The 8,779-nt window shown below is 36.8% G+C and overlaps 1 pseudogene; it reads right to left on the reverse strand.

Annotated features, from left to right (window-relative positions):
* Window positions 1-446: 446 nt before the first annotated feature.
* Window positions 447-956, reverse strand: LOC149848132 (putative lipid-transfer protein DIR1 pseudogene; annotated as a pseudogene).
* Between the last annotated feature and the right edge of the window lie 7,823 nt (window positions 957-8,779).

Below are 8,779 nucleotides of genomic sequence, written 5' to 3' on the forward strand. Positions count from 1 at the left end.
GCCATGGTGAAAATGTTGGCGTTGCTATCTAAAACAAAAAAAAAAAGGAATAAAGACCCGAGTATGATAAATTTTGGACTTGTTAGAAGGTATTGGGGATAGCTTTTCACGTGGCAGCTGATTGAAGGGTGAGACTGCTTTCCATGTTGATTTCATTGATAGTTTTAAGAGACGTTTTGCTTGTAGTATTTGACCATGCATGTGCGGACATTCCATACTTGTGCATGTTGATAACGTAGAATAGGGTTATACATGATAATAGAGGCAAATGACTCAGAGCTCCATGGAGCTTATATTGAAAAACAAAAAGGACGAGGTAGTCCCCTTACATACTCTTATCTCTACCCTAACCACAAGCCTATGCTTCGGTAAAGCCACTGTAAAAGGACCTAACTTCCCTAGAGAACTATCAAAAATGACCATATGTAAAGCCTTGCCTCTTTCTTCTAGTTAGAAGGTTGTGAGTTGCTGGCAGGGGCACTGTCTCCTTCTGCAAGTCAACAACAAATAAACATTGCAAATTAAACTCCAAGAACTAACTCAAAAACAATTTGATCAAGCCACCGCATTGAGTAAATACAGAAATAGTTAAAACAGAGAAGCAGAGATTAATTGAATAACCAAAAAAGCGAAGATAAAAAAAGCAAACCTTCACAGCCAGGAGGAGGCACAAGGTAGCACTTGCGAGGCAGGGCCATAGCCAGCTTCGGATCGACGCCGAAGGAAGGGAGGAGGACAGAGTGCTTGTAGCTGCACAGACAGTTGAGGTCTGCCCTCTTGATCGCATCGCAGCAACCGGAGCTCGGCGGCGATGGTGCTGGCCCTTGAATGGCCGGAAGGCATCCGTAGAACTCCCCAGCATTCATGTTGCATATCGACAATGTTTCTGTGCTTGCAATAAACCCTACCACAACCACCACAACCATCACTTGCATTACTCCCACAGCCTTAGCCATCTTCTAATTCTTCTTCGACCTTATGTCTTCTTCACTCTCTTTGTCTCAAGCCCATGCAGCCCATGAAGCTTATATCGACGCAGTCCCATGAATTGAGCCCTCCCTCATGGTCTATTTTCAACTACACCAACCTTGATTTTCCCGTGTTTTGTTGGCAGACAATTTTCATGAGAAATAGAGCCTTTTCTGGTGCAGTCTCTTAATTGCGTAATTTTCATGTGTTTTGCAGCCAATTATTATGAGAATGGTGTCATTGATTGTTTAAGTGGGTTGCTATGAGAAGGGATGATGCTTCACCTTCATTCACCATAGTTAGCATGATAGGCCGAAAGTTACGGCAATTAAGGAGAGAGAGAGAGAGTCACAAATTTTTTTACAACTTTGTCTTCTTTTACTAAATACTGTCTAATTTTTTTTAGTGCAAATAGCATCAGAGAAATCAAAGGGCATTCTTGGTATCTCAGAAAAAATTCTAGGATTTGCAGGTGAAAAAGATGGTGTGTCACAGGAGTGGCATTGGTAAGGTAAAAAGCAGAGCTGAACGCTAAAATGTTTTTTTTTACGTGGCAGTCAGACTATAAAGATCAAGTTTTCTGTCAGGCATTTTTTGGTACTCGAACGCCTCAGAGATTATGCAGACTGGGAAGCAGGGCCTTCGACACAACGATGGGACGATAATATTTAAGTAGGGGTGACGGTGGTGATTTGACAAAATATAAATTTTTTTTTTGTATTTTTGAAATCACCACCATTCATTGCAAAATGATGACGTCGTCACTTTTGGTGGACCCCACCGCCTGCAAAATGAATGATGGTGATTGAAATGATGGACGGTGGAGATTTTTAAAACACAAATTTGTGTTGTCTTTTTTTTTTTATGAGAAGAAACCTTTGTTGAAGCAAAGAAAAACCACTGATGACCCCAGGACTGCGATGCCTTACATGGCCCACCTTTGAAGGTGGATACATGCGTGCGCCAATGGGGTTTGATTCAGCGTCTTCAACTCAACGTTTTCACAACCACCTTGCTGGCCACACAGGCGACCTCTACGGTGGTAAAATTTGTGTTTTGCCAAATCACTTGATCTATACTCATGCAGACCGGGGCAGGACAATAATCAAGGCTTTGATCCATCCCAAGTAGATATTTTCAGTAAGGTTCATTTGTTAGGGATCGCATTTTGGATTTCATTTTTCAGAATGACCCGACAAAAACACCTGGTTCACTTTCCAGCGCATGGTGTAAAAACTTGAGGTCCCCTTTGTACATCCAACTTTTGGTGCTCACGGCATAGGATGTGCACTCATGGGTTTCAAACTTACGAGGTCCTTTCAACTTAATGGCATTCACTGGTTGCCTCTACCAGATGAGTGAAGCTCTTGTGTAAAAGTATAAATTTTGATACGTTTTGATTATGGGTCATTTGATTTTCAAAGCTATCTAAACAGCTTACTTACGTCATAGTGACATGATCTAAAACATATTATTTTCACTAAATACACTATGTAGAACATATCTGAATACGTAAAACGGTGATGTTTTTTACTATACAAGATATTTATATACGCGTAGAAACTGCCCCCGGAGACGTAGCCGTGCTGCTGGCTCTGCATGTTGTCCACTGTTTTGGTAGGTGTCGTTCAGATTATGATGTACATGTACATCCAAGGCTGTTATGATAGAGTTACTGTTACAAGTGTCTTTACGTGATCCTTTGTCTTTTCTATAACTAGGGTGTAACATCTCCATCAGGGACCTCTAGAGTCCAGGTTCATAGGTATTGCTTTTAAAAAAAAAGAATACAAAGTAAAGAAATAAAACCATAACATAAAATAATTTCTTAAAACAACATCCTAGTTTCATAATCAAAAAGCTCTTGTAGGCTGCATCATCCATATATATTATGAGTTCAATAACATAAAAACATAAAAGAAAGTCATATCTCGAACTAGTCGCTTATAAACACCTGCTGAAATAGCGACTATTTTGATCAGTCTCTGGTCGATCGTGTGAAACTGACAGTTCTAATTATTAAAAAGAGAGGTGAGTCTATAACACAGTAAAAAATATTTATAAGCAACTCAAGACTTCGACTTACAACTATAGTGAGCTCTAAGCTCCTAATCTTAATTTAGTTTTACAACACATAATATATTCTAGTACTCACTCGATATTAACTAATGTAATAAATTGGCTATACCGGTAATAGCCTACTATGGGTGTAGCAACCCATATAAAATATTCAAATTCTATGGCGTTGGTCACACTATGAACCACTCTTTGTAATTCTACGAAACTCATGAGGCATTACAGTGTAAAAGGACTCACCAGTAACTAGCTAGAGAGTCAGACTATACAGCTATACTTTCTCCCCAAGGTTCGTGGTTCATGCTCCATCCTGGTCGGGCTAGAGTCCTATTCATTATTTTCTCTATAACTTAACTAAGTTTTTTGAGTTCTTTGAGTTCTTCCAAGGGTTCTTATATTCACCAAAAGATCTAAGCATACAGAAAATATATTTTTACTACATCAATAAGTCACTGGTGGCCCACGCTTATAATGGTTGTCACACTAACGGTCATCAGGTAGCCCTTTCCACCCGTCGCCTCTCTCAAAATTTATAGAATTAAGTCTAACATGCTAAGATGACCTAAACTTCAAGTGACCTAACTGAAAGAAGAGACTCAAAGAACTTTGTTCAAATACTTAGTTTTGTTCTCATGCATGTAGTTCTAAAATTCATCGTATGTATTTTTGTCTAACATACAATATCTTTATGACATGCAAATCATATTGAGAACTTATAAATATATGAAATCAGTATTGGCATTACAACAAACTAATATCCATTCATTTCATCTCTCATGTAGCATAAAACATATTTCTAAAATGCAACTATATCAAATATAAAATACAACTATATTTTCAAACATATATGATTTCATGTAAGCTAACTCGTACAAGTAACAAACACATTGTGTATTATTAACTAAACATGCTTATAAGATCCATTACCCCAAACACAAGCATTATACTCTGACATGCAGTCGAGTCTCTCGTAGTAGTATTAGGATATATTCAGTACATAAAGACTCACTTAATTGCTAAATAAACATTTTTCATATTTTATAAAATTACCAAAATATCCTTTCTAAGAATGGTCTATCGATACTCTTTTTTTTGTGTGTTGTGTGTTTGGTCATGAAATTAGAATAGACAAATTCTTCTCTTCATCTTGAATCCAACACGCCAAACTTTACCTGTTTCCAAGTTTAGAGTGAAGGGTTATCCTTGTTTTACCGAAGTAGGTATAATAAGGGCAAAATAGTCATTTCACCTCTCAAACGGTTATGGATCCTCCAAATATAACCTCTCACCTAACCCAGAACCAACCTGGTATAGGTTGAATACAAACTGAACCTTTCTGGTTTAGTTCCAGATTTCTTAACTCGGATCCATATCCAAATCTACTATATTATGAATTCTAAACTAGATAGAGATCCAGTCCCTGTTTTATACACTGGATTTGGATCTGGTATGACTGATCTAGATTTGATTCATACCGGTTTGGTAACACATAGAATCCTACCTGACCCAGTTTAGGTTTTGGGTCCCAACTGGACCCAAACTTGATCCATTCGGGTTTGATCTTATCCAATCCAAACCTGATCTGTTTTGGGTTTGGTCCAACTTGAACCAAACTCAGATCTGGTTCATAATGGAAATTTGAGACAATCATTGTCTCGATTTTCCTCTTGTATATATAATTATGTTATCATTATTTATTGTTTTATTTTCATACTTTGTCTGAGTCTCACTCAGACCAATCTGGTATGAGTTTGGACCCACTTGACCCGATCTAGTTCACATTCAGACCGAGATCTTTGGCTACTCCATGTTCTTTTATAAAAACTCGGGACATAGAGCATTGTTCTCTGTCTCACCCCCTTTATTGACCTGACTCAATCTGGGTCACCCCCAGACCCAGTTGGACTGTATAGCAAACTGAGGCAGAGAGTTTTTTGTCTCACCTTTCTCTTGTGACCCGACTCAGTCTGGGTGAATTCAAACCAAGTCGATCTAATAACAGGTCAAGACAGAGAGTCAGAAGCTCTATGTGTTGCCCATTTTTCTGATCCGACTCAACTAAGACCGAGTCAATCTCCTTTTTCTCAAAAGACTCAACGACAACCTTTGAGGTTGCCGGTAGCTGAGGTAGGGGTGTCCCTGCACTATTTTTCATCAGCAATGGTGGCAACGTTGATAACTCAGTGAGGTTGACAACTGCAGGCAAATGTATGGACAAAGGCTCAACCTCCACCCCATCCTTCATCTCTCTCTTTCCATGGTGGGCAGCAAGAACAGAGGACCGTCCTCTGCCCCCCCCCCCCCCCCTCACGCAGAGGTTGCCGGCAACCATAATGGTTGTTGGTTGTCGATCAAGTTGGCTGAGACAAATGAGCCACCCTCGATCTCGCCTCCTTTTTCTTCCTCTAATCCTTAATAAAAAAAAAACAAAATAAGAACAAAGGGGAGGAGGCTTACCTCTTGCCAGGACACGCTTCCTCCCTCTCGACCTCTCCTTCCTCCTTTCTTTTCTTTCTACTTCTCTTTCTAATAGAGAACCGGAGGGGAATGAGGGGTATAGAGGCCAACTCTTAACCCCCTTCCTCCTTCACTAATGAAGGTCTCTCCACCTCCCACCACCCCATTCATGGGGGGAGAGGAAGAGGCTTCTCCCTCTTAAATGGCATTAAAAATTGGGATGTTTTAGTGATTTACTTGAAAACTTGTCTCATTGGATATTGGATGGGTTCAATACATGAACTTATTATGTTTGTCTTTCAAGCAAACTCTTTTCTTTAATTTACCATAATTCAAAAAATTATCTTGATAAATTAATCTTATATTCTATGATTGAAACAAATGATAATCTTTTTATTAAAAAGACAATTTGATTTCTTATTTTTTGTCCATCTGGATGGCTGTGATCAACATAGGATACTTTGTGAAAGAATGAGATCCTTTTGTGAAAAACACTAGAATGTCAAGCTTTTTATTTTTTTAATGGTTGCCCCCACTCATTCAATATTTCTTTTTTCTCTTGGAACTATGCTCATTTGAAAATGATGATGGACCAGACAACAAGCTTTGTTGGTCAAACTTTTCGGCAAATAATAACTAAATCTGACAAGTACTTATAGATCTTACGATTAAACGATTTAAAATCAAGAATAAAGTTAAGTTAAATTCAAATGTATTTTTTTTCATCTATATCACAATTATCATTTTTTTTTTGCAAATAACGTGAGATTTTTAAAGATAGATATGATGCCAAAATTGCAATATTTTTAAAATATTGCTCATTTTAGCATAAACAATTGTTGTAGTACTTTAATATTATTATATTTTTATTTATATTTTAATATATTATATATGCTAATATTTTCATGATTTTCTTCTAAAAAATATCATATTAAAAATAAGGTATATGGTATTTTATCATATTTAATTTTTTAAAAGATTGATTAAGAGATTTCATGAAAAAACAATTTGAAAAACCAATATTGTTATTTGTAAAGCTTATATATGATAAAGGACAAAAGTTAAATATATATAAAATTAAAGAATTTTAAGTATTTTTCCATGATTATTAAATAAATAAAAAGTAAAATTTTAGCTCAATTAAGGTTGATAATTTTAATTAGATTGAGATTTCATTTAAAATGATAAATTTGAGTTTAATTTAGAATTAAAGTGCTATTTTTTAGTTAAAACTAGCATTTACTTTATCAATATTAAATTAGTAAATATTTAAGTAAGATTATATTTAAGATGCCCATTAATTGGGAAATTATAAGAAAATTAAAATAATTATATAATAGTTAAAAGTAATTTAAAAATTAATTAAGGTTTTATGGAATGATCATTGGATCGATCTAAGTCATATTGAACCTTTTTAACCCCATTTACATTGGATCGACCCACATGGGGTCGGATCCACTTAGATCCATCTAGAAGGCCTTGAGGTGGCACATTTTCCAAGGGACATGTGGCTAGCCATATGATCATGTGGCCAAGCAAGTGGAAAGCTTTATGGCACATGTGGCTAACCATGTGATCATGTGGCACATGTGGCCAAGCAAGTGAAAAGTCATGTGATCGTATGGTCAATCAAGTGACAAGGTATGTGGCTATATAGCCAAGTTAGTAGCAAATCCGTATAAGACATGTGGCAAGCTTAAAAATAAGGAAGTTAGAAGTAGAAGCCATGTGAGATAAGTGTCAAGCTTAGACTAAAGGAGATAAGCAAGTGGGAGACCTACTTGGCCAACCACTTGAGCAAGTGGCCAACCACTTGAATAAATATATCATCAAATGATAGGAAGGCTCTAGAAGCCTCTCCCTTGGTCGACCTTCCTAGGGGAGGATAATGAGACCCACACCCATGTAATTCCAAGTTGGTTGAAATTAAGAAGCTTAGAGAAGCTTCTTGAACCTTAAATGGCATGATCTTGGCAATTCGCTTCCAACACATATTGACCCTCCACTTGTCAAAATGAGAAGGAACCCTAATAACTAATTTAATTTAAAGCCTCCACTTGTTAAGATCCTAAGCACCACTACCAACTACCCTGGGCTATAAATAACTCCTAATTCTTTACTCTTGTAATGCATTTGATTTTTCAACTCTTTTAAAAATATGTGAAAATTAAAACTTTTCCTTATTATTTAAAATTGATAGTGAAAACCTATTCAACTAGGGTTCAAAAACTTCGAGCAAGTTATATTCGAATAAAAAAACTTAGCAAAACATCATTTGCACCTCTTTGCAAACCGATATTGAAATGCACCAGGTTTTGTCATAAAAATACATGCATTCATTAAAAATATAGTTGTTGCATAATATACTCTATTATTAACGGAGTACCAAAACCAAACTAGCACAACACTCAAAAGCAGTCCTAGGTTCAATCAGTAGGATTTTGTGAGTCCTCTGTGTTGCACCCTTCATATGTCTGCTAAGCACCTGAAAAACAATTGAAGTAATGGGATAAGACAAACAACAATGTCTTAACATGATCTAACATTCAACACGCATCACAAGACAAGCATAACAAGCATCTACGATAAAAAAGCCCATCATGGCCAACAACTCAAGTCCTAACATAAAAATTGTTGATCCTTCACAAACAGGAATCGATCTTCAAATTATATCATACATATCATAGAAAAGGAGTCAATACTAATATCCAAAATTAGAAGAGAAGTCGACTTTCAACCTAGGAGTCGACTCTCAACTCAATAAAATCATCCATTATACACAACTAAACTTTGATACATTTAAGAGTCGACTCTCAAAGAATGACATAATATACACAAAAGAGAAGTTTACTCTGCATTCTCAGTAGTCGACTCTTAATGCAGAACGTAACACCAATGTAAGCCAAGAGGAGTCGACTCTCCCAAGTCAGGGTTCGACCCTCAAGTGTGTCATGCACCGAATACACAGATCCATGCCAAGTCTAACTACATGCATGAATATTTTATTTAGCTATTTATTTAGTTGCTTTTGCATTACATGCTATATTCACACATAATTTTGTTATGATTCTGTTTACACCAAAGGGGCACCACTCTCCTGGAAACTATAGCCATCTTCGGCCATCCAAGTGTGTTCATTTTATACATTTACTTATATCTTTTAACCCTTCAAAGATACTAGAATACTTGCACCAGAGTTTGGGATCCTTCGTAAAGGCATCCCTCTCCCTAGGACCTAGAGTTTAAGGCATTATCCCTCTCCCTAAATTCAATGCAG

This window comes from Nuphar pumila, chromosome 1 (genome assembly GCF_984573655.1).
Source record: "Nuphar pumila chromosome 1, dmNupPumi1.hap1.1, whole genome shotgun sequence".
NCBI lineage: Eukaryota > Viridiplantae > Streptophyta > Magnoliopsida > Nymphaeales > Nymphaeaceae > Nuphar > Nuphar pumila.